Here is a 26,726-nt window from a genome sequence, read left to right on the forward strand (position 1 = left end):
TTAGTTCTTGAGTTAATAATAAAGGAAGACGAGGACTTGCTGCTGCAACACTGCATATATCTATCTATCTATCTATCTATCTATCTATCTATCTATCTATCTATCTATCTATCTATCTATCTATAAGTAAAACGCAAACCTGCGAAGAATTCTTACGGAGGCGTAAACTTTTGGCAAGGGCCGATGGGAAATGTAGTCATGGGCGGCTTCCTGGTAAATAACGTTCCACACGCTCTGCCGTCACAGTACGCATGTTCAGTTTGGTCGAAATTATGATACGTCATCAATCGCGACGGAACCTAGACATTTCCGTAGGAAGCGCTTTTTTTGTTTTTGTTGTTATTTTAAAGTGCTATTTTCTGAAGGAATGATAACGCTACACTACTGACGATTCGGAGTAGTCAAGGAAGAACAAAGGCGAGATGCTTTCATTTTTTTTCTCTGATGCTTCGTAGATTCAGTGCAAGGATTTGACTGGACGGCCATCCAAAGTATCGGTATCGTCTAAAGGGTTTGGACGTGGACAGACAGGCAACTATTTATTTCGGGTAAGCAAATGTCTTTTCGCTTGCACTTTTTATTGTATAATACTGTATCAAGACGAGGCTGCAGTTCGCTATGTATTTGGCGGTCTCCTATATTCTCACACAGTTTCTGTAAAGCCGCGGCATATTCTGTTAACAAAAAGACGCACAATCTGTAAGGCAAACATTAATAGGCAGCATTAAAAATGCGTTAAAAAGACGCACCGGCGCCATCGTGTCGCTCCATCTACGCTTTCGGTTTTAAGAGAAGAGCGAGTCCTCCGGCGGCCTTTGTCAGTCGCACATTGTGCCGGTCCAACGCGGGGATCCCCAGTAAAGAGAACAAGCAAACGTGGAGCTGTCTCATGGTTGAGATGGTCGGGGCTTCGCTGATTCAGGCAGATCGCTTTGCTCAGTCCGGCCTCGGGGTGTCGTCGTCTGCAGGGGTCAGGGGTCTTAGACGAGTCGCTCCGGCCGTGTCTCAGTGCAGCAGCAGCGAATAGAAGTCAAGCCAAGTCTCTGGTCATGTGTCCTCCGTACAAGTGATAAACTGCTATTATATAAAATATATAATTAACATTTTCCTCTCTCTCTCTGTTTATATAAAATATAAAATAATCACATACACGGTTATTTATATGTACACACACAATTATGTTTCAAGATTTCAATTGTTGCCAATAATACTTGCTAGTAGTGGTGTACAATTTCAACAAAAGTATTCATTAATGACTATTATGTTTTGTAATTGCAGTTAATTTTAATTAATAATGATGAATAGTGAAATAATGAAATGTGTACTTTACTGTACTAACTTCATATGTTGTATTCTGTATACATACAGTACAGTAAAACCTTCATTTTTCAGGGAAAACTTTAAAAAATGAAACAAATTGTTCATTGGTGTATTAGTTAAAAAAATGTAAACATCAGTGTTTCTTTTTTGTTGTTGTTGTTGTTTGCCACAAAGACACCGCACTCTTATTGTAATATTTGGTAGTCGTGTGTTGTAACCCCAGCACTCAACCCAGATAGCGAAGCTCAGCAGCGATGAGCCTTTCATTGTTATACTTAACAACATTACAAAATTTGTAAAAGAAGCAATGTTTCAAAATTAATAACAAATCCAACTTTATGTATTCTTTTTGTTTTGTAAATAAAGGAAAGTAAAAAATGAAGTTTTTTTCTCTTGCCAGTGCCTGTGGCAGGGTTATAACACACGAGTACCAAATAATTGTGTCTGTGCAGTGAAGGCAGCTAATTGCTGATATTCAAATTGTTGTAGAATACAAATGAAGTACAGCTCCACCACCTTATTTACTTAATCAAAACAAAAGTTACTTCTAAAAAAAAAAAAAAAATATCTGCCACTCACAATTCAAGAAAGTTCAACAAGGGGGTGTTAAGTTAGGGTCCTGCTGTGTGGCTGTGTGTGTAGAAGTCCAGGTCCGTAATGAAGTGTCAAATAGCAGCAGGATGGAGATGTTAATGGAAGCACAGCTGGACGTTTGTGCTCACATTCAAGGTTTTAGTAGTAAGGACAGCAAGTTGAAGAAGCACTGAGATGGCAGCACGCTGGTCCACACTGCTGTCAAAGCTCCCAAGTCTGGTGGGCACTCAGTCCATGCTCAGCTAGCTACCTCCCCGTCTCTGAGTAAAATGTTGTGATGAGAGGCACACGACTCGTGTGAAGCGGCAGCCTTGTACGTGTCAGCTAGTCAGTGCAGATTCTTCATCAGTTTAACAGACTCGTTTCCTTCCTTCCATAGTTCTACTCCACCACAGGTGTTCCATTACGTGTCCCTCATTTCAGATCAGTTTCAGTTTGGAGTAAAATAAAAGCAGCTGAGCTTCCGAAATGAAATGCTTGCAGGGGGATGTGACGTATCGACTGCCCTGCGTGTTGATCTTTTTGTCTGAAGTCCTTCATTTCACAGTTTTATTTCAAGTCTTGTCTTTTGATAACTAAAACAAGATAGCTTCTTTCTATCAGAGTTTATGCTCAATAGCCCACTGGTTACAGACCTGCATTATCACCTCAGCAGGTAATTAGTGGTCTTACCTCCACGTATGTCACATATCCCGTGTCCGCTCCTTCCTTTCCTATTCTAACACTGAGACACTTGTCCCTGCTTTTATCACATCCCACCTCATTTATTTTGCCCCCTCTAATCTTCTCTCGCAGCTCCAGTTGATTCAAAACACAGACCCTCAACAGCGAGCACATGACACCCATCCTGCTTCACCTTCACTGGCCCCTGTGTCTTACAGGACTGAATATAGTACTAGGGTGTTGTACCGTGTCGGCCATTATGAGCATAGTGAGAAGTCGAGCTAACTAGAAAGGTCACTCATTTTGCTTGACTTCTCAGGACTGAATACACAATTCTAGGAATGACCTCCAGAGCTTTAAATGGCCTCTCACCGGACTACATCAGTGGCCTTCTCCATCGCTCTGCTCCTGTTTGCCCACTGAGGTCCTCTGATTCTCGCTATCTTGTTGTGCCCCTCACTCAGCTATGGGTGACAGCAGGGCCTTCAGCGCCCTCACTTTGGGATGGCCGCCCTAAATTAATGACATCAGCTGACTCCATTCATTCTTTTAAAAGACAACTGGAAACTCTTCTGTGCAGGAAGGCATTGTGACACTTCTGTCACTTGACCTCTCTGAGTGTGTCTCTGTGTGTGTGTGTGATATCACAGGTTATGTGATTCATTCAGACGTTTAGTTTTGAATTTCATATTTTAATCAGGTTTATTGTCTTTTACACTTATTTAATGTTTTATATGTGATGTCTTTATCCGTGTTTACTGCTCTAAAGTGCAGATGTTCTTTATTTGCAATGTTACACCCTGCTCTTCTCCCCGAGACGTATAAGAAAGGCGCTATTTACATAAAACGTATTTGTGTCTGCGTCACACTCTTACTTTCCTGTTGCTTTTTGTTTGTCTGCTCTCCCCGCAGTGAACCACACAGTTGGATTTCAGTCACTTTGTGAATGTCTGCTTGCAGAGCTGAAACACGACCGTGGAGTCGATGTACCCGACCTTCAGCTCCACGTCCTCTGTTTATGGCAGCGCCGACATCGACTCCTCTCTTTTAGTTAGGCTGCATTGAGTGAAAGCACACGACATACGAGATCCCAGGCGAATCCTCGCTGCCAGCTGCACCTTCTAACTAGTGCAGGGCAGTATACCGGTTCATACCGAAAACCGTTTTTTATTTTTGTTATGATATGGATTTTTCTTATACCGCAACACCGGTATAAATTGCCTCAACGACGTTTGGAACGTGACGCAGCAGGAAACTGTTCAAGTGGGGACCTTTTTCACTGCTACACCACTAAATAGGTAGTGGTAGTGTAGGTATTGCGTGGTGAAAATGGACAGAGAACACTCCGAAACTGAAGCTGTAGCTGATGATAAAGTTGAACATGATGACACAGAAGAACTTTTCCCAAAAAAATGGAGTCACGTCCGTTGCCTGGAGATGCTTTGGTTTTAAAAGGTTGGATGTTGACCATTATGTTCAAATGTGTAAATACTGTTTCTATACTACTAGATGATACTGCAAGCCAAGTTGTACTTGTTTTATTTGTTTTCAATAGCCTACAGTGTAATGTACCTGGTTACTGTGTAACAGTGTGACGACATGTTGACTTTATTCTCGACATTTCCACTTTAATCTTGATGCTTATGATGAGAATAAATTCGACATGTTGACTTTTTTCTTGTACTTTGTCATTAAAGTAGAACATCGTAAACTAAACTTCATCGAAAAATGAATATTTAATTTACTAGACTTTCTCTAAGCCTGTCATAAGTTATATAGCACATTAAATGCTTTGTGTTAAGTGTTCCCCGAGCTTCTTAAACTGACTTCCTCCGCACGAAGAGGAGGTACAGGCAGTGATCGCCGCACAGAATAAATTCACTTCATGATATTCCTGCTCTCTGAACATTTAGAATGCTAAGATAAATACTTGATATCATTTTCATGGTGAAATGCATTAAAGCTTGTATTAATCATGTGGGGTCATGGCGGCGTGGAGGTTGCACTGCTGCCTCGCAGCAAGGGTGTCTCGGGTGTACCCTGCCTTGAGTTTGCATGTTCTTCTGGTGGGTTTACTCGGCGTGCTTCAGTTTCCTCTCAAAGTCATGTAGGATGGCGGGTTTTGTTGTGCTATATTGACCCTGCTAGTGTATGTTTTGCTCGTATTGACCCTGCGATGTGCTGGTGACTCGTTCAGGGATGGGCGCCACCCTGAGTGGATAGCATAATTAAACATGTATAACGAAGATATTTTTAAAGTTCTGAACACTCCGTGGGCTAAGTTTATAACTAGTTTTAATTTCACAAAGACATTAATTGTGTGGTGATTGGTTATGTGGAGAAAGAAAAAGGAAGGATAGGAATTGGGGTTTTGGTACGTCAGATAGTTACGGCATGCGTGCAATAAAGAAAGCCCCCTCAGAAGAACATCCATTAAATTCTGTGTTTGTGTCTCTGACCATCAGATCACAAACCCAACATTTACACAATATTTCAGTTAAACCTGTGCAATACCCATTCATACATCCAGTTTTTTGGAGCCTCGTCACACTTGCCATAAAGGTCTCTACACTGAACGTACACCTGGGGACCCCTTACTGTGAGGGAGCAGCACTACAGCCACACCACCGTGCTTGTTTAATACCTGCTTTAATGCATTTCATCATGAAAATGATATCAAGTATTTATCATAGCATTCTAAATTTTCAGAGAGCAGGAATATCATGAAGTGAATGGATTCTGTGCGGTGATCGCTGTCTCCTCTTAGTGCGGAAGAAGTCAGTTTAAGAAGCGTAGTGATTAACAACTGGGTCGGGGAACACTTAACACAAAGCATTTAATGTGCTGCATTAACTTATGATGGGGTTTGAGCAAATCTAGTAAATTAAACATTGATTTTAGGATGAAGTTTAGTTTACGACATTCTACTTTAATTATAAAGTAAACTATGAGAATAAAGTGTAAATGTCGACTTTATTCTCGACGTATAGTTTTTTTCTTCTTCCCTGTGGCCCTAATACGATTCCGTAGGGCTATACCACAAACAGCATTATAAATGCAAGTTACAGTTTTATTATTTATGCATATAGCTTAGCTTGAAGCAAGGTCCATATTAATGCAGTTTGCCTAAATGATGGTACAGTTGGTAAAGATGTCATCACCAAGTTGCACTTGTTTTATTTTATTTTAATTTGGTGAATACTGTGTAATGCACCGGGGCTTGAAGCTTTGAAGTAATAGTGCAACTATCAGTAATAATACAATTACTTATTTTATTGTTATTATTTGTTAGTTTAAATATTATGCAGTTTAATGATGGTAAAGTTGTTTAAAAAGTCACTTTACCGTGTCAGTGGACAGAGATTGTTAACATTAACAGAAAGTGTAGTTGGTTTACAAAAAATATTTACTATTTATTCCTTTTCTAAGACATGTTCAGTACAATACAATTTTTGACAAACACCTCTGGATATTTTACTAAGTCTAAATGCCTCTTTGGATGGTTGAAAATATGTTGTCAAAATCATAGTTTATGTTTTGGCAAAATTTGTTCAATAAAAAGGTTCTATATTTTGACTGCATCTGTCATGCAATGTGATTCCTTCTCTTCATTAGTGCCACCCCCTTGAAAACTATCACGTTATGGGGCCATGCGAACCTGGACTGATACTTGTGTGCACATTAAAATGTTTTTTTGTATACAATGTACAATGCTCTTGACAGTGGAATAGGTTATTCTTAGCCAGTAATTGCAGTGGAAAATGTGGTTAACATCCACTCATGCATGGGAAAAAAATACCTTCAAATACCATGAAACAGGGATAATTTAGAAAAATACCGTGATATAGAATTCTGGTCATACCGCCCACCCCTACTTCTAACCCTGCCGGATGAAATCTCTGCAGGTGTCTTTTGAAATTTGTTGTTCTCGTCATTGCATTTGTTTCACACTCGGTGACTCTGCTGCTTTTCTTGTCCCATACTTTCTACCATCGTGGTCTACAATGCACTGACATAGATAATGTTCCCTACCTGCTGAGACTCGGAAGTGTTTACAAGCTTTTTTTGGTTCCAAGTCTTTCTGGTCGTTGTGAATTTGTAAATGGACTTTACTCCACCATAAATACGTTATCTTTAGAAATGAGTAAAAACAAGAAATCAGTCCTTAATGGAAGTGTTAATGCATCCTCAAAAGAAAGAATATATATAAAAAAATACTTTTTAAAAACCACACTTATATTAAGTTAAAAAGTGTACTCAGAAGTAAAAAATACTGTAAGTCTCTCATACATCACTCGTAAAATAAAAGGTGGACACTTTTTGCTAAGATTTTAAGAAGTGCTTTTTGAATGTTGATTGATGTAAAGCGCCCACACTGTTATTTTACGAGTGATGGATGAGAGACTTATGTTCATTAACGTCATTGCTACTAAAATCTAAATAATTCCAAAGTAAAACATGTTGGGTGATTTGGGTTTGACGCTGATTGTCAGATTTTCATGGAGGTGGAAGTGGCGACATTTGAAACGCTGCTGTTGGGGGGTCAGACTCCTAAAAATGTGATGTGAGGCCCCCGATGCGCCATTGCACTCACACTTAGTGAACGCGTCGGCTGCCCGATTATGACGCTCACTTGCTGCGTAGAGCAGACTGTAACTGGAGGGCTCGATTTCTAACAGAGCAGAGCAGCAGTTGCCCCTTTGTGTGATTATTTATATCACGGCAGTTGAAATCGCGCCAAGTTGTGCAGCTCCCCTGTGCTCCCCAGCTCCGGATAAGCAGGTTTATAAAATGGGTGGATGACTGACTGGTCAGAAACCTTTCGGGTGACTTCACAGGCATGAGTGTCATTTGTCAGAAGGGATGAGGTGCAGGACGGCTCAGCTCTTTAATAATCATGTTTGCCTTTCTAAGGCTGCTGAGTGCCACTTGTGGTCTGTGCCACCAGCACCACCTTCTTTATATTTTTGAGCTGGATAGGTGCCATAGCAGGATGTGGTGCTGCCCATGAAGGTGGAGTCTGATGTGCAAGACTTGTGAGCTGCCATCGGACATCTCTGAAATTAGACGGGCTGCTGAGTGCCCACTTTAGATTGGCAGTGATGATCCCTCCAAGACATTCGTTCACTGCAGCTTCTCCTCCTGTGGTTGGCTTTCTGCTCCATGAAGTGGTCTCCTCATTTCCTTCCTGCACAATCTCAACATTGATAATATCAGGCCTGAGACCCCCACCCGGTATTCTGGAGCTGTGAAGTTCTCTTATTTCCTATGGCTAACTTGGCTGTCATGAAAGTGGGGGACAAATCTGCGTCTCTTCTGACTGTTTTGTTCTTTTAGAACTGCTCAAGAGTGCAACAGAAATGAAGAATTTCGGGACTTAAGTATATTTGTGAGAACATGTAGGATAGCATTGGCGAGTCTTGTTAGGCTGAGTGGCCTTTTTCTGTCAAAATTGTCCTAATGTTCTAATGGCATCTCCTTGTACTTTCTAGAATTTTAAAGGTTTTTTTGGGTACTCCAAATACAAAGATCTATTTAAATGTCAACAAAATAGCTGAGCTGGATACAGAGCCACACAGATACAGAGATGAATACTCCCATGCTTAATTGTACTCAGACCACTTTAAAGTCTCCTGTGGTCCTTCACACTCTCACCTACCCTTTGAACGCGCTGCTCCAGTTGTAGATGGCTCATGAAGTGCACCACAAGTGGTTGTGTGTGATTTGGGATGCTCTGATCAATCGGCTGTCAATCAGAATTGGCTCAAAAAAAAAAAAAAAAAAAAAAAAGACCTTGATTGGTTATGGTGGTCGGCCTCTTTGCCGATATTTTCAGCTCCTGCTTTCCTAAGCTTTACAGTAATGTAGTTTCAGTGCTCCTTTACGTGAGGTGTTACGGTAGTTGAGCCAGCACACGTCCTTTTTTTCTTACTTTTGAAGCAAACTTCCTGTCGTGTAAACAAAGAGCAGCAAGCGAAGGCACATTTTATCAGTGAATGAGAGGCGATTGATATATTAGCCTTCACGTGAAAGAATGTGGAGTCATAAACTGGAAAAAAAGTAATCCGAGAAGTCGTCCTGTGTGAACAGACAAATGGCAAGAAAAGCTACTTTAAGGAATTAAGACCTTTATTTTGTACTTTAAATCAAAATGGACAACACTTGAGTTTGGCCAGAGAGCTTGATTAAAGTGTAGGAGCTTTTAATTGGAAAACGAGAAGACGGAGAGGAATTTGAAATGGCTGCTTAGTAAACGGCAGGCTCTTTTTAAAGATTTGTAGTGTACTGATTATTTGTTGCTGTGTGTCATACAACAGAAGTTTGGGTAAGAAGCAAATACTATGTCATTAAACTGTGTGGACCACCGGGGGGCCTACAGCTGCTCTAACCCGACACAGACAGGCAGAGTTTGCCACACATGACACATTTTATTTACAGTGAGGGAGCACTTTTCTCTCGATCCGCACGGCACAAGACAGTCCAAAGCACCAATATGTAGAACACGGTCCTTTTCCTTTCCTTCTTCTTCCTCCTCCTCCACTCCTCTCCCGGCAAGCTTCGTCCACCTTCTCCCGACTCTGGCTCTCCAAATGGAGTGAGGCGGCTCCTGGAGTGCTACAGGTGGCTGATCAGGATTACCTGGAATCACCCCCAGGTGTGCTGGAAATCCACTGCAGGGCTCTGCAGCTCCCCCTGGTGGCCCCCCACAGAACACAACAGGGCTGCACCAAACTCCAGCTGCCAGTGTGCCACAGCCACCCAGGAGGGCTGCTCTCTAGTGTCGCAGGGAGGTATTGGCTCAGCGATGCTGTCTCCTCCAATCCTTCCATTCCATTGGTGTCCCGGCCAGGTAATGGCTGAGGTCGCCTGTCATGATTGGTAATCCGTATTTATAAAATACACCTCAAGAATTACAAATGTCTCGCTGATACACGGAAGGGAACAGAACACACAGCCCTGTGTAAATGTAGTCAGTGTGCACTTTAACAGTAAAAACTAAACTGGAGTGCAAGTCATGATTTAAAATAAGGGAAACCTCTAAGTGCCTGCATATTACATTTCAACACGGTTTAATTGGCAATATCAATTAATTATGTGAGAATATCTATACATATTTATATATTTGTATGTTTCTTGGAGAAATGGTGAAAACTCCTTTTTTTTAAATTAATTTGTTAAAGATTACAGAAAAAATGAAACAATATGACAGATTGTAATTATACCATACCATACCATTTTTATTTGTTAAGCGCTTAAAAACACAGCATTACAACTGACCGAAGCGCTGTACAGTTAAAACAAGCAAGACTAAAAGCAAAATATTAAAAACAAACATTAAGAGAGAATTAAAACAGAGACATTAAAAAACAGGTCAGGGGACCCAATAAAACAGAGAAATAGCAAAAAGCAAGTGGAAATAAGACAGGTTAAGAATTAAAAGCCAATGTGAAGAAGTGAGTTTTTAGGTTTGATTTGAATGTGGCGACTGAAGCGTCCTGCCTAACCACTAAAGGTAAGGAGTTCCAGAGCCTGGGTGGACAGACGGAAAAAGCCCTTTCACCACGAGCTTTAAAATGTGCCTTGGTAATGGTTAGGAGCAGCTGATCTGCGGATCTAAGAACACGAGGGGGATTGTGACGATGGAGCAAGACACTCAAGTAGGCAGGGGCTAGACCATTTAGTGCCTTATAGGTTAAGAGGAGTATCATAAAATCAATTCTGAAGCTAACCGGCAGCCAGTGTAGGGTTTTTATGAGAAACATTTAATTTTCTTTCATGCCATATGTATAATGGATAAATATTTAGATAGATAGATACTTTATTAATCCATCCATCCATCCATTTTCCAACCCGCTGAATCCGAACACAGGGTCACGGGGGTCTGCTGGAGCCAATCCCAGCCAACACAGGGCACAAGGCAGGAACCAATCCCAGGCAGGGTGCCAACCCACCGCAGGACACACACAAACACACCCACACACCAAGCACACACTAGAGCCAATTTAGAATCGCCAATCTACTTAACCTGCATGTCTTTGGACTGTGGGAGGAAACCGGAGCGCCCGGAGGAAACCCACGCAGACACGGGGAGAACATGCAAACTCCATGCAGGGAGGACCTGGGAAGCAAACCCAGGTCCCCAGGTCTCCCAACTGCGAGGCAGCAGCGCTACCCACTGCGACTTTATTAATCCCAAGGGGAAATTCACATACTCCAGCAACAGCATACTGATAAACAATATTAAATTAAAGAGTGATAAAAGATGGAGGTAAAACAGACAATAACTTTGTCTAATGTTAACTTTAAAGTGTTAAAGAGTGTATTTTAAAGGAAATTTGATGAATTTTAGTACTTTATGGTCACTGAACAATAAGCCTACAGAATTTCATTTTGTTAATAAACGAACAAACAGTTAACACCTGTTGTCAATAGGTTAATTATAGAAATAGGCTTTAATACACAAGATGTGCGTCTGGTTATGCACAAGGTTAGTGTAAGAAGTTTTTTAAAGGGATAAAAAAAACAAAATTAGAATCGGCCAATCAAGTAACCTGAAAATTGATGACCAGTATTGGCCTTAAAACCCTGACCAGATCATCCCTGCGTGTGGTGAGGTTTCCCAGCCAGTGGTGGTTTGATTCTCGTGGACTGTGACTTTGTCCACACATGTTTGTGACTCGCTATTTCAGGGGCGATGCCTGCATGTGCCACTTGTGCACATCAGCACCCGAGCGTATTGACCAGATGGCGTCTTTGACTCTCTTTGATATTTAGTTAGTCCTCAAGTCTCACTTTACTTGTCCTAAAGCTCTCTGATATGCGGATAAATTGGGGGGAGCCGTCAGTTCTCAAAACTAAACAAGAACGTCCTTCTGAGAAAACACGCCGTCACCGATGAGCTGCCATACAAATACAAGATACTTGTAATACAAACCATCAGCAGTCAGGAACCCAATCTGTTAAAATATGTGCACCTCAGTAAAAATTCAAACCACACTTTGTGTTTCCTTCCTGTCATCTGAATTTGAGGAGTTCAATGAATGATTTAATTCAGAAGTACAGCTTGCTGTTAAGAAGATGAAGGTTAAGATTCATCAGATGGTGTGTCAGACCAGTAATTAGAATGAACATTCAAACCGTTTTAACAAGAAGAGGCCAATCAACCCAACAAGCTCCTTGGTCCTGAACACCAAGGCTCTGAGCTCCTGCCGTCCGCCACACTACTTGGTCATTTCATCTATGTGTCTGTGGTCTTCTGTGAGAAGATAAACAAGTTCTTGTGTTTCAGGTTAACATGTTTATGCTTTTCTTTTTTCACAGACCAGACTGATCATCATCTGAGAAGACGAGCCCTGGTGCCATCATGGATTTTGATGCACTCTACAAAAACGATTTTGTGAAAGTTTTCAAGAAGGATTGGAGAATAGGAATGAACAAAATTTTCTGTAAGGTACAGTGTGCCCTCTTTAAGAAAAATGTTGTTTAGCCGCTGCATGTTATGAAAATGTTGCTCTTGATTATTTTATTGGTCTGCTGCTGGTCTTTTTTTCAGTCCAGTTTCTGAATTGTTGTCGTCTTCATCTCTTTTTGAATGGTTTAGGAAGGGTGGGTGTACCTGCACCACTGTGCCATGTCTAGTTCTTTTAAGGGTCACCAGGTCTATGAAGTCTCGGGATCAGCACAGTCCTCACGTGCAATGTAAAAACCTCATAACTGCCATTGTGTTTTTTCAAAATGGAGTTTTTTTTTTAGTTTTTGGAGTTACAAGGTATTTCCTGATATTAGATAGATAGATAGATAGATAGATAAATAGATACTTTATTAATCCCAATGGGAAATTCACATAGAAATGTAAATTATTTTATTTTTTTTTTTTTTTTTTTTTTTTGATAAAGGTTATAAGGTGGTGATGGTGATGGCCAAGTAAAATGTCTTCATTTCAGTCATAGCACGATAGAAGTTGCTGGTATGTACACCGTATTTTACATACTGCAAGACTAAAACCTAGAAACTCCATTGACCAATCAGGAATGAAAACGTTGGATTTTGATCACATGATTTAAATGCTGCGACTGCGTGATTTAAATGGCAGGTGTTGTTCATTCGTGGAAAAAAAAAAACAAAATTATGTATGTGAAGCTCAGGAAAAATGAAATCTTGAGATCATTAATTTTAGGGGCAACATCAGTTTCTCAATATGCTGAAAACTTTAAAGATGTGCAAGGCCAGGGTTTCCATAGTTGGCGAGAGTCCTACACATTCTCTTCTGGGGCTCTGTGCCCTCTACCAGCCATTGCACAGTCTCCTTCATGGCATCTCTCAGCCTTCCTTATATGAATTCCCTGGTAGGAGCCTTTCTTGGTGTCACCCTTGCCGTTAGCTTCATGCAGATGTCCCTGTCTGTTGTGGCCAGCTAGCATGACAGGAGAACATGCTGTCCCCTTGTGGTGCCCCCTTCCTTCTGCAGTGGCTTGACACTCTGGGACCTGACTGGTCGATAAGCACCTGTGCTGCCCAATCCAGTTCTTGTGTGCCTGCATTTACCTGACCTCCTGTACGTGTACCATGATTAGGGATGGGAATCGAAAACTGTTTCAATTCCTTGGAATTGTTTGCCACTTTTGCAAACGATTCCCCTATCGATTCCAGTCGCCTCGAATGACGTCACCGCGTTGCGTAGCGCCATTTACCCAGCAGGAAACATGGCGCCTAAGCGGCACAAATGCTCAAAAGTTTGGTTATACTTTACGAGAAAGGATGACAACAGGGCAACTTGCAATACTTGCAAAGTAGATATTTCATCAAAGGGAGGAAACACTACGAATATGCAAAAGCATTTGCACACAAAACACGCGATAACCTTAAATGAATGTCGTGTTTTTGATCCGCTCCGGACTAGTGAATCTCAACCCAGCAGCAGCGGTAACGTTTGCAGGTCCTCTCCCGTTAATACGGCAGGTAACTAATCAACTAACATTGCATATTATGTTAGCGCGATTTGCCTTATTGCAAAACCTGCTATTACTGTGCATTGCATTTAGATGACCATGACGAGAGAGACAGACAGAGTCTGGCTGTCTCAGATGCTGGCAGTTCTCGCTGCAGTCTACCGGTATCTTCTCCTTTCACAGAGGCGGGGAAAAGTAAAATGACACAGGCCAGGATAGACGAATGTCACCGAGCAGTGACTAAGTTTGTGGTAAAAGGCTTGCACCCATTTGCCACAGTAGATGCCCCCGATTTTTGGTAAGTGAATGTGTTTAATTGTAGGCTAAGTCAGGGAATGTCAAATTTGCGTGTTCTCCTCTTACCGGATGTTTCATCCGTTTCCATTTCTGAGCTGAAACATGTGTTGAAGGCAGCCGTCACTGCAGATGGATGGGCAAGTTTTAGTCAAGATCATTACCTCACAGTAACGCTGCATTATGTCAGGAATGGCCAGGCTCAAGAAAAAGTCCTCAAAACCAAACCAGTGTACCAGGCACAGACAGGGACAGCTGTAGCAGAGGAGACTGAGGAGATCTTGGAGGAGTATGGTATCAAAGACAAGGTTGTGGCAACCACTGTTGATAATGCGGCCAACATGGATGTAGCTGTCAAAATAGTTGATGGTTGCAGAATTGCACAGTGCACAGTTCCATTGGACTTGAGTTGATTGTATTTGTTGCTGGCTGATGTAGTTTTATTTTTGAGTGCTCAGCTCATATATACTTTTAAAAAGGAGAGTGTAAATGTTACTGGACATTCTTGTGTAATTGCCACAGAATAATTTATGTTATACTTTGTTATTGCTACAGAAGAATATTTATTTTATTATTATTTTACATTTACACATTTTTTTCTGGGGACCCCGTGGTACTACATCGAGGAGCCGTAGGCTGTGGATCTCTTTAGATCTCACTGTTGGGTTTGTAAGGTCATGCTACTCCTAAATTTCTATCTTGTTCAAAGATATAAAACAAAGTTCTAAGCTAATCGACCCGTGTGTTCTCCTTTTTTAAAAATAAGACTCGATAGTAGAATCGATAAAGAATCGAATTGTTAAACAGAATCGAAAATGGAATCGGAATCGTGAAAATCTTATCAATTCCCATCCCTAACCATGATGGTCACTAATTATTGTAATGTGCGTTAGCTAATTCATGGATTAGGGACTTCCTTTGTTGAACTGATTGTTTCTATTTTTTTTTTAATTTCCATTTTAATTTCTTCAAATAGTTTCTGAAGGAACAAACTCAAGATTGCATCATGAAAGTAAAATCAACCTGTGGCAAGCAAGTGTGGAGGCAGGTGTGTCACATACAACCAGAGAGCGAGTTAATAAAACAATACTTTATAAATATCCAAATGAAACATACTGTACTTGGGAAATTGGCAGCTAATTTAGGGATAAATCCACTATTGTTTTCACGGCCGGACATTTTTCACTGTTAGTTTCTCCTCCTCTTGCCATGACGTGCTAGTTTAGCAACACACACGTGCCGACTCTCACAGTTAGAATTAGGAAGCTTTCTGAAAATGACTCAAAGCCAAGTCTGCTCACCTTGTGCTCTCACCACAGACCTGCACGTCACACTGAGAACAGGCCTCATGACCAACAAGGTGTGAAAGCCAAGTAAGGTGTCGCTCCCACTGCACCTCAATTCTGGTTTTTGACTTCTGGGACACAGAGCCAATCATTTTAAACAAAAACCAAAAACGGAGGAATCCACACTTTACAGTCGTATTTGGGCCAGATTCATAATGTGCTACTAAATCCTGTACAGACAATGCAGCTTGACGTGTGAGGCATGTTGTGTGTTGTCTTTAAATCTCGGCTAAGTCGAGGCGAATAGGATTGGGTAACTGGTTAGGGTGAATGGCGGCCTGTTCACATCACGGGTGTTGTAATGGCCAATAACCACAGCTCTGATTCCTGGCTTTCTGGCCTGCTCTTTTCTGGTGATTCTTATGAAAATAGTTGCATCATTTCACACCACAGTCATTTTCAACGCACCTATGTGAAAGAATACTTTTTGCTATTTAAAGATATTAAATGTTACTGTTCCCCATTAAGAGAGAGAATTTTTTTTTTTAAACCACTGCTTCCCAAACTTGGTCCTGGGGACCCCCTGGGCCTGCAGGTTTTTGTTTCAACCACCTTCTATTTTTAATTGGACTCCTGGGATAATTAATTGAACTGTCATTTCCCAGATTCCCTGCTTTCAGAAAAATATAAAAACTAGAAAACTAAGTTTGGTAAAAAATATGTATATGTGTATGTGTAAGTGTGTGTGTGTGTGTGTGTGTGTGTGTGTGTGTGTGTGTGTATATATATAATATAATATAATATAAATATATATATATAATATAAATATACAGTGGTGTGAAAAACTATTTGCCCCCTTCCTGATTTCTTATTCTTTTGCATGTTTGTCACACAAAATGTTTCTGATCATCAAACACATTTAACCATTAGTCAAATATAACACAAGTAAACACAAAATGCAGTTTGTAAATGGTGGTTTTTATTATTTAGGGAGAAAAAAAATCCAAACCTACATGGCCCTGTGTGAAAAAGTAATTGCCCCCTGAACCTAATAACTGGTTGGGCCACCCTTAGCAGCAATAACTGCAATCAAGCGTTTGCGATAACTTGCAATGAGTCTTTTACAGCGCTCTGGAGGATTTTGGCCCACTCATCTTTGCAAAATTGTTGTAATTCAGCTTTATTTGAGGGTTTTCTAGCATGAACCGCCTTTTTAAGGTCATGCCATTGCATCTCAATTGGATTCAGGTCAGGACTTTGACTAGGCCACTCCAAAGTCTTCATTTTGTTTTTCTTCAGCCATTCAGAGGTGGATTTGCTGGTGTGTTTTGGGTCATTGTCCTGTTGCAGCACCCAAGATCGCTTCAGCTTGAGTTGACGAACAGATGGCCGGACATTCTCCTTCAGGATTTTTTGGTAGACAGTAGAATTCCTGGTTCCATCTATCACAGCAAGCCTTCCAGGTCCTGAAGCAGCAAAACAACCCCAGACCATCACACTACCACCACCATATTTTATTGTTGGTATGATGTTCTTTTTCTGAAATGCTGTGTTCCTTTTACGCCAGATGTAACGGGACATTTGCCTTTCAAAAAGTTCAACTTTTGACTCATCAGTCCACAAGGTATTTTCCCAAAAGTCTTGGCAATCATTGAGATGTTTCTTAGCAAAATTGAGACGAGCCCTAATGTTCTTTTTGCTTAACAGTGGTTTGCGTCTTGGAAATCTGCCATGCAGGCCGTTTTTGCCCAGTCTCTTTCTTATGGTGGAGTCGTGAACACTGACCTTAATTGAGGCAAGTGAGGCCTGCAGTTCTTTAGACGTTGTCCTGGGGTCTTTTGTGACCTCTCGGATGAGTCGTCTCTGCGCTCTTGGGGTAATTTTGGTCGGCCGGCCACTCCTGGGAAGGTTCACCACTGTTCCATGTTTTTGCCATTTGTGGATAATGGCTCTCACTGTGGTTCGCTGGAGTCCCAAAGCTTTAGAAATGGCTTTATAACCTTTACTAGACTGATAGATCTCAATTACTTCTGTTCTCATTTGTTCCTGAATTTCTTTGGATCTTGGCATGATGTCTAGCTTTTGAGGTGCTTTTGGTCTACTTCTCTGTGTCAGGCGGCTCCTATTTAAGTGATTTCTTGATTGAAACAGGTGTGGCAGTAATCAGGCCTGGGGGTGGCTACGGAAATTGAACTCAGGTGTGATACACCACAGTTAGGTTATTTTTTAACAAGGGGGCAATTACTTTTTCACACAGGGCCATGTAGGTTTGGATTTTTTTTCTCCCTAAATAATAAACACCATCATTTGAAAACTGCATTTTGTGTTTACTTGTGTTATATTTGACTAATGGTTAAATGTGTTTGATGATCAGAAACATTTTGTGTGACAAACATGCAAAAGAATAAGAAATCAGGAAGGGGGCAAATAGTTTTTCACACCACTGTATATATAATATAAATATATAAAACCCTAAGCCTAAAAGTGCAATGGATTGATGTGACGTTTTATGTCACATTTTTTGTCACGCTTTAAATCGGCTTATTTTAAAACCTACATATGTATGTTTGGCATCTTTCTTTTCAGGATTTAACGAACTTTAATGTGATGTTAGATTTTCAGATTTTTATTCAGTTTTTAAATTATAAACTAAAATATCAAGAAATTTGTGTTAGTTGAAACAAATGGATCGTTTATTTAGTCACTTACTAGGGGGCTCTGCCCCCTGCTCGCTTCGCTCGCCAACTCCTGGTTTTGGGTAACCCGCAATAGATTTGAAAGAGATTATTGTCTGTCTTGGTAATTGTTACATATGTATCATGTTCACCATCACGACATCTGTAGGTCTATGTAATATATGTAAATGACAATAACAGTTTAATTATTATGTAATGTAAATATAGAATGTCTTTGAGTTTGTGCAGATCTATGTATGAGATATATTGGAGTGTAAAGGTGTAGATGACGCACAAAGGATATCTTCATACACCACATTTGTAGTAAAGATGGCGTGTTGTCCTTGAATGAGTTTTCCTTGGTATGGAGTTATTATAATCTTGACGTTAACGTCACATGCATGCTGAACTCTTGAGAAGGCTACATAAAGTTGTCCATGTCTAAATACAGGCTCAGAGAGGTAAAGGCCGACTCTGTCCATGGTCTGTCCTTGGGATTTGTTCATTAGGTATACGTTGTTTACTGTTAGTAATATGGACAATTGCACTTACTGTTAAAATTACCTATATCCGTTAGTTGAACTCTTTTGGGGTGGGACGTGGAAGCCTCTTCTGTTTGTGTTTTCTGTGAGTACTTATGGTGTTGTATTACTGTAATGTGATTTACATATGCTGTGGAGTCCGGATCTTCGATGCTTCTGTACTATCTCGGGTTTTTGCTTGCGGTGCTTTAGAAGCACGTTGTAGGCGCCTGCACCTTCCGCACTATGTCGGGTTTGACTATGCTGTGTAGTGTGGACTTGTAGGGTGTTGTACTCTCTTGAGAAGGCTAAATAAAGTTGGTTAAGACTGTGTTGTGGTAATCCGGCCGGGTTAATGGTGTTTCTCGTTTTGGAGCCGTGACCATGACTCCATTAGTTATACGTTGTTTACTGTTAGTAATGTGGATAATTGCACGTACCGTTAAAATGACTTATTTCCGTTAGTTGAGTTCTTTTGTTTCTGAGCCGTGGCTCCTTTGCTTGCGGTGTATAGGCGCATGCGCCCTCTGTACTATGTGGGGTTTGACTGTGCTGTGTTTTGTGGACGTTTGGGGCCTCCGTACTTTCTCTGGTTTGACTGTGGGGCGGGACACTGAAGCCTCTTCTGTTTGTGTTTTCTGTGAGTACTAATAATATTGTCTTACTGTAATGTGATTCACATATGCTGTGGAGTCCGGATCTTTGGGGCTTCTGTACTATCTTGGGTTTTTGCTTGCGGTGCTTTCGAAGCGCGTTGTAGGTGCCTGCACCTTCCGTACTATGTCGGGTTTGACTATGCTGTGTAGTGTGGACGTGTGTCAGTCGAGCTCTTTCTTTTTGGATCCGTGCCTGCTTTGCTTGCGGCATTTCAGACACGCGTTGTAGGCGCCTGCTTTCATTGATTCTATCCAGGCAGGCTCGTGGTTTACCATTCTCGGTTAGCCTGTGTTTTCTGTGGTTGTACTGTCAATATCGTATTACTGTAATGTGCTTAATATTGTCTTACTGTAATGTGATTCACATATGTTGTGGAGTCCGGATCTGTGGGGTTTCTGTACTATCTCGTGTTTATGCTTGTGGTGTGTTAGAAGCGTGTGGACCATACTGTGTAGTGTGGACGTTTAGTTCAGAAGCGACTTTCGTACTTTCCCGCACCTTCCGTACTATCTTTGTGGACCTGTGGGGCCTCCGTAGCCTCTTCCGTTTGACTCTGGGGTGCAGCGCAGAATCCTCTTTTCTGTGTGGCTGTGTCGTTAGTCGTTAGCTATGGGCGCACGTTGTTGCTTCATGTCTTATTTACGTTAGTTGAGCTCTTTTGTTTTTGAGCCGTGATTCCTTCGTTCGCCGTGGATCAGACGTCACTTGTGGTTTATGAGACACGCGCTGTAGGCGCCTGTGCACTATGTCTCCTGCGTCCATCGCCGTGTACCTGGGTCCATGCCTTCCGGTTTACCATTCTCGGTTAATAATATGGATAAATACTCATCGAGCACAGTGGACCTCAGTTTAACAGGAATACTCCAATTGGTAAGAGAGTAAATATTTTATTCTCATTTCATGATTTTTACTCCGTAAAATAATAATTTTTGCTTTTACATATTTATAGAATTACATGATTTTGACTTCAAAAAATAATTTTTTTTTTATATTTACAGATTTTACTAATATTCTGGCTGCAACTGGGGGTTGGGTGCCAAAGGTGCCAGGGTTTATATATATATATATATATATATATATATATATATATATATATATAATGCTAGTCATTTAGCCCGTTACAATAACGGGCGCTAGAACAGTAGTGCATAAACATTAGTAGGAACAGTCTTTATTAAATGGCAAGGGACTTTGACCTCATTCTGTTTGTTGGTTCTATTTTTCTTTCTTTCAGCCTTTCTTTTGTTGATGTTTACTTGCTGCGCTGACCGTTCTTTGTGGGCTGCCGCCGTGTATTGTGTGTCTTTAATTTTCTGTGACAGTAATACTATCTTGCACGGCTCTATTCAATAAGGGTGCGTAGATAATTTAGTTCAAATGGCTCTGGAATATGTGAAGAGTAACAGGTGCAGATCTTTATTTACGCGCACCTTTATTCGCTGCGCCCAATTGAGGTCGTCCTTTTGAGGCTCGCCTTTTTGTGCGCGCCCGTATTGAAGGGTACCGTCCTGTACGTCCGGAATATACGTCCGTAATATACCTTTAATTTTCTCTGGTGGTAATACAGGCGTGCGCGTCGGTAATATGCCTTTAATCTCCTCTGACAGTAACACTGGCTTGTATGTGGCTGTAATATGCGTCACTGTATTGTGTACCTTTAATTTCCTTTCGCAGTAATACTGGTTTGTATTTACGTAAAACGCCTCTAACTTTCTCTGACAGGAATATCGCGCATCGCACCGTGCCCCGCACATGCGCACTTCACCAGAAGACACCCACACACGGACACCAGGACGCACACAGGGATTTTATATATATATATATATATATATATATATATATAATTTAAAGGTACTAAGCAGTTATATGGGACTAATGTATTTTTTTTTCTTATAAACAATAGTTTCATCTTGATTTTCATTCTGCGTGTTGTCATTGTTTAATTTATCTATTCTTTACTTATTAGTGGCTCTGATACAGATTATTCTGTGTTGTTTGCCTGACTGTCTGCTCTGCTCGTTTTTTAATTGTCATTATTAAAATACAACGAAGGGGGAAAACTGCACAGAGGGAAAGGGCAAAAATATAATGAAAAAGTAAATCATTTAAATCTATAGCAAAAATAGAAATATTTATAAATGTTTCATAAATGTAAAAATCATACTGCTGTGTTTTTCTGAATGTAGAATAAAAGAAGAGAAAAATAATTAATTGAGGTCCATGTGATCAGGTGTTGTCACTGATTATGAATCTGGTTGTAACAAAAACCTGCAGGACCGAGTTTGAGAAGCACTGGTTTAAACAATGGATAAAGGGAGAGAGAGTGACCGACCAGTCAGGACTTTTATGGTTCGTGTTGATTGAGATCGGGCTCTGAATCGATTTGCTGATTTCAGTGCCTCCTCCTTTCCACAAATGTGTAGCAGTTCTGAATTTTGCTGCCCTGACTGTGAAGGTTTGAGCTCCGCTTCCTTAAGAATTTGGCCATCAGCATCTGCCTGAGATTGAATTACTGTGGGCCTCAGCAGGCTGCTGACATGTTGTGTTAATAGTCCGAGGGAGCCTACCGAGTCGTGCCCTGTTGTAGGCTCTTCATTTAAAACTCTATTTAGACACAACAACAGAACGGAGATGACATTTGTGGGGGCTCGTGTTTGTCTGCTGCTCTGTGGAGAGGCTGCTGTGGACAACAATTCGTTTAGCAGTTTAATTTCAAATTGTGATAGGAAGTGAGTGCTGTGATGAGTTTGAATGCACAAAAGTGTTCAGTCTGTCCACCTGAAAGTCCTCAGCATGCGATGGATTTCAAAAGGTGAAGTTTTTTGTTATTTTGATTTGTTATTCTTTGTTAACCTCCGAAGGAAAGTTGGGATTTGGTGGGTTGGAACCGGAAGTGACATCATAAGCCAGACGTGATAGTTATTGGGGTGATTCTTCAGTTGTTCTGTGGGGAAAACAGGAGTGAGAGTTCAAGTTACAGCGCCAACCCCTGGTCTGGCAAGCAATTACCATTATTTGAGCCCGTACACTGTCTCCCATTCACGCGTGTGTGACAGTTGATGAGTAGAATACTTACTGGAGGAATATGGGGGGGTGTGTGTGTGTGTGCGCGCGCTCACCTTCTGAAATGTAGGGGATGGTAATGATGGAGATTGAGTGCTTTTCCAAGGCGCTGTATATTTCAGTCTGAAAGTATACACAAATTTTTTTGTCAGAAATGTTTCGAACGAATGTATGAATTGCTGATTGTGCACACAGATGTGAAACACGTGTTAACGCTCCACTACTTAAGTGATTGATTTCAGTAGCAGGGTTTCACCGCTCAGCTTCAATCCGTCACTCGAGCACTGAACACATGCAGGACAACACTTGGCTTATTCCTGTCCTCCCACCCAGGCTTTAAACACACATGCATGAGACACTCATTGGATCTGGTGCAGAGTCACAGGGTCCAGAGCCAATCAGGTTTGGACTGCACAGCACTCTGGGTAATATTATTAAAGGGCTACGTACTGGTGGCCTGCAAGTCCATCCATGTTATTTCTCGGAAATGAATGCTGCCAGAAGAAAATGACATTTCCCGTTTTCTTGCACTTTCACAGAGTTGCACATTTTGTAATTAAACGTGTTTACATGTAAAAGTGGTTCAGTAATGGTTAACATATCTCTTTTTTAATATCCATATTGTCAGAAGAGTTTCATCTCAGGCAGTTATTTTGTGTGTGTTTAGCATTTTCTGCCTCCATGTTTATTTATGGCCACTATGTGCGTTATATCAGTCATGTGACTTATTCCATAATTGCTGATGCGCTGTAACATCTGGCGCTACGCTACTCTCAGTGTTCAGAGTTCTCGTGTGTATCCAGTTATTTGAAAATCGTACAAGAAAATCGGGACCTGGCACGTGCTTGACGGCTCTAATGTTGCATATTGTGCTTTGGTGTAATCCATTGTTACCGGCTTACAGTGGCTTTCCATTTTGGCATTTACCAAAAAATAAAATTACTAGTGCCAGGTGTGCATCTTCTTCTCCTTTTGGCTGCTGTAGTCAGAGGTCGCCACAGTGGATCATCTTCTTCCATATCTTTCTGTCCTCGTCATCTTGTTCTGTCGCCTGCATGTCTTCTCTCACCACTAGAGGTGGGCGGTATGACCAGAATTCTATATCACGGTATTTTTCTAAATTCTGCCGGTTTCACGGTATTAGATGGTATTTTTTTCCCCATGCATGAGTGGATGTTAACCACATTTTCCACTGCAATTACTGCAGTAGACTGGCTAAGAATAACCTATTAGACTGTTATGAGAATTGTGTGCACATTAAAATGTCTTTTTGTACGATGTACAAGTATTAATCCAGGTTTGCATGGCCCCATAAAGTGATAGTTTTCAAGGGGGTGGCACTAAAGAGAAGGTATCACATTGCATGACAGATGTAGTCAAAATATAGAACCTTTAATTGAACAAATTTTGCAAAAGCTTAAACTATGATTTTGACAACATATTTTCAACCATCCAAAGAGGCATTTAGACTTAGTAAAATATCCAGAGGTGTCTGTCAAAAGTTGGATTGCACTGAACACGTCTTAGAAAAGGAATAAATAGTAAATATTTTTTGTAAACCAACTACACTTTCTGTTAATGTTAACAATCTCTGTCCACTGACACGTTAAAGTGACTTTTTAAACAATTTTACCATCATTAAACTGCATAATATTTAAACTAATAAATAATAACAATAAAATACATAATAGTATTACTGATAGTTGCACCATTACTTCAAGGCTTCAAGCCCAGGTGCATTACACAGTACTCACCAAATTAAAATAAAATAAAACAAGTGCAATCTTGGTGATGACATCTTACCAACTGTACCATCATTTAGGCAAACTGCATTAATATGGACCTTGCTTCAAGCTAAGCTGTATACATAAATAATAAAAACTGCAACTTGCATTTATAATGCTGTTTGTGGTATAGCCCTATGGAAGCGCATTAGGGCCACTGTGAAGAAAAAAAAATATGGACACGGAAGAAAAAAACAAACTATATGTCGAGAATAAATTCGACATGTTGACTATGTCAAGATTAAAGTCGACATTTCCACTTTATTCTCAGTTTATTTTATAATTAAAGTAGAATGTTGTAAACTAAACTTCATCCTAAAATCAATGTTTAATTTACTAGATTTTCTCAAACCCCGTCACAAGGTAATTCAGCACATCAAATACTTTGTGTTAAGTGTTCCCCGACCCAGTCGTTAATCACTACGCTTCTTAAACTGACTTCCTCCGCACTAAGAGCAGGCGCCTGCAGCAATCACCGCACAGAATCCATTCACTTCATGATATTCCTGCTCTCTACCAAAACCACACAATAAACGTCTTTGTGAAATTAAAACTAGTTATTAACTTAGCCGACGGAGTGTTCAGAACTTTAAAAATATCTTAGTTATACATGTTTAATTATGCCATCCATTCAGAGTTGAGCCCATCTCTGAACGAGTCGCCAGCACAGGATGAATACAAGCAAAACATACAGTAGCAAGTACAAAAACAAGTACAACTTGGCTTGCAGTATTATCCAGTAGTATAGAAACAGTATTTACACATCTGACCTTTTAAAACTAAAGTATCTCCAGGCGACGGATGTGACTCCTTTTTTTCAGCAAAAGTTCTTCTGTTCATCACATGTTCAACTTTACTTTTAGTTCCGTTTCGGAATGCTCTCTGTCCATTTTCACCACGCGGCATACCTATACTACCACCCACTATTTGGCGGTGTAGCAGTGAAAAAGGTCCCCACTTAAACAGTTTCCCGCTGCGCCACGTTCCGAACGTCGTTTAGGCAATTTAAACCGGTGTTGCGGTATAAGAAAAATCCATGTCATAAAAAAAAAAAATAAAAAACGGTTTTCGGTATGAACCGGTATACCGCCCAGCACTACTCACCATATCCATAAACCTTCTCTTAGGCCTTCCCCTTCTCCTCTTGTCTGGCAGCTCTATCCTTAGCACCCTTCTCCCAATATACCCCTCATCTCTCCTCTACTCGTGCCCAAACCAACACAATCTTGCCTCTCTGATTAAAAAAAATAAAACTAACTAAAAATAGCTTAGGAATGTGGGCTATAAATACTGTAGCAAATAAGCCCTTTGTCCACCTCTTGAACCCTCAGGTACCACTCTGATGACCAGGTGAAAGTACAATAATTATTTATTTCTTTACTGTACCGTGCACAAAGCACTCTCCACACCACACTATTCATAAACCAATAAACTCTCTATAACAATAAACAATACTCTCTCCTCCTCGCCCAGACACTTGCCACCCTACCTCCCAGCTCAGCTCAGTGTACTGGGCTTCCCACAGTCCTTTTATAGCCCCTGACCCGGAAGTGGTTCTTGGCACAACCCACAAGTCCGTTTCCTTCCGGGTCAGGGCAAACAGTCCTCTTCTTCATCCCGGGAGCACGTCGTTCCTTCCGGACACGTGATGCTGATGCACTCCCGGGTTATAGGGCACACAAGAGCCCACTAGCCCCCCTATCGTGACTCCCGGTGGTCCCCAAGGTATCCAGCAGGGCTGTGTATAGAAACTACAAAGTCCATGAGGCCCTGCTGGAACTCGGGGCACCATCATGCTGTCCGGAGGGCTGCTCCTAGCGGCCTGGGGGTGGCAACCGGAGTCTGTAGCCAGTTGTCCATCACAATACAGAGAGCCTAAGCTAACCCTAACCCTAGCAAAGAGTTTTTTATATGATGTTCAGTCATCGATAGTCTTGTCGGCAGCAGACGTGGGCCAAAAACTGAAAAACCAGTAAAAAGCAAACAGCTTGAAACCAAACTGAAATGGGATGAAGCCCCAAAGTTCTGAAGGTGATCTCCTGGGTTTGGGGGCTGCGGTGTTCCCACCTGTCAAATGGCTCATACCACCAAATACAGTGGGGTATAAAAGGTCTACACACCCCTGCCAAAATCACAGGTTCTGTATAATTAAAAAATGAAGACCTGACAGAACGTATTCCATCTTTATTGCAAAATTACAATTTATACAAAGTCAGAGAGTTTATAATGAAAAAAGGGGGGAATAAATCCCACCAAAACCTAAACCCCCTAAACTAATACTTAATTGAAGCTCCTTTTGATTTTTTTTTTTTGTTTACAGTTTTTGTACTTGATCTGCTTTTCAAATGTCTTAGATTTGTGTTGCACTTTTATTTCTTCACAATCGCATGATTTTATTTTTTATTTTTTTACTTCCTCACACAGCCGTGCAGAGTGCTGTGCCGTGGACAGATCCTCTATAAGAAGCACTGCAATACCCTCGGACATTTAGAGGTGAGTACGTTTTTATATTCATAGGCCCTTAGAAACGTTGCCTTCAGTTTCGTGTATGCTGCACAGAATGTCAAAATCCGTGTTTTCTTAGTACAAGGTAACGAAAATGGACATTAACCCTTAAACCGCCAGAACTGGCTATAGTCGGTTCCCAATGCAATTTGCCAGCACGCCGGAGCCGAGTATTTTCAGCAAAGTACATTTATTGAACTCCGCAACTGGCTAAAGTTGTTTCCCAGTGCAATTTGCCAGCACGCCAGAGCTGATCAGTCAGTGCCGTATGTTCGTTGAGTGACCACTGGCAGTCCCGGCAGAACTGCAGCCTCACTGTCCCATGGGATTTGGCCGCTGCACGTGACGAGCCTGCCAGCATCAGCGCTTACCTCTGTGTGTTCTTGCGTGCAGCCATTTCAAGCCCAGTCGGCTC

At 41.1% G+C, this 26,726-nt stretch overlaps 1 long non-coding RNA gene across 1 annotated transcript; it reads left to right on the forward strand.

Moving 5' to 3' along the window:
• The first annotated feature begins 166 nt into the window (after window positions 1–166).
• LOC127530028 (uncharacterized) lies at window positions 167–26,302 on the forward strand. Its single transcript, XR_007936564.1, has 3 exons — window positions 167–548; window positions 11,899–12,028; window positions 26,231–26,302. It is a non-coding gene; the product is annotated as an uncharacterized LOC127530028 (long non-coding RNA).
• The last annotated feature ends 424 nt before the right edge of the window (window positions 26,303–26,726 follow it).

Source organism: Erpetoichthys calabaricus, chromosome 1, assembly GCF_900747795.2.
Source record: "Erpetoichthys calabaricus chromosome 1, fErpCal1.3, whole genome shotgun sequence".
Lineage (NCBI taxonomy): Eukaryota > Metazoa > Chordata > Cladistia > Polypteriformes > Polypteridae > Erpetoichthys > Erpetoichthys calabaricus.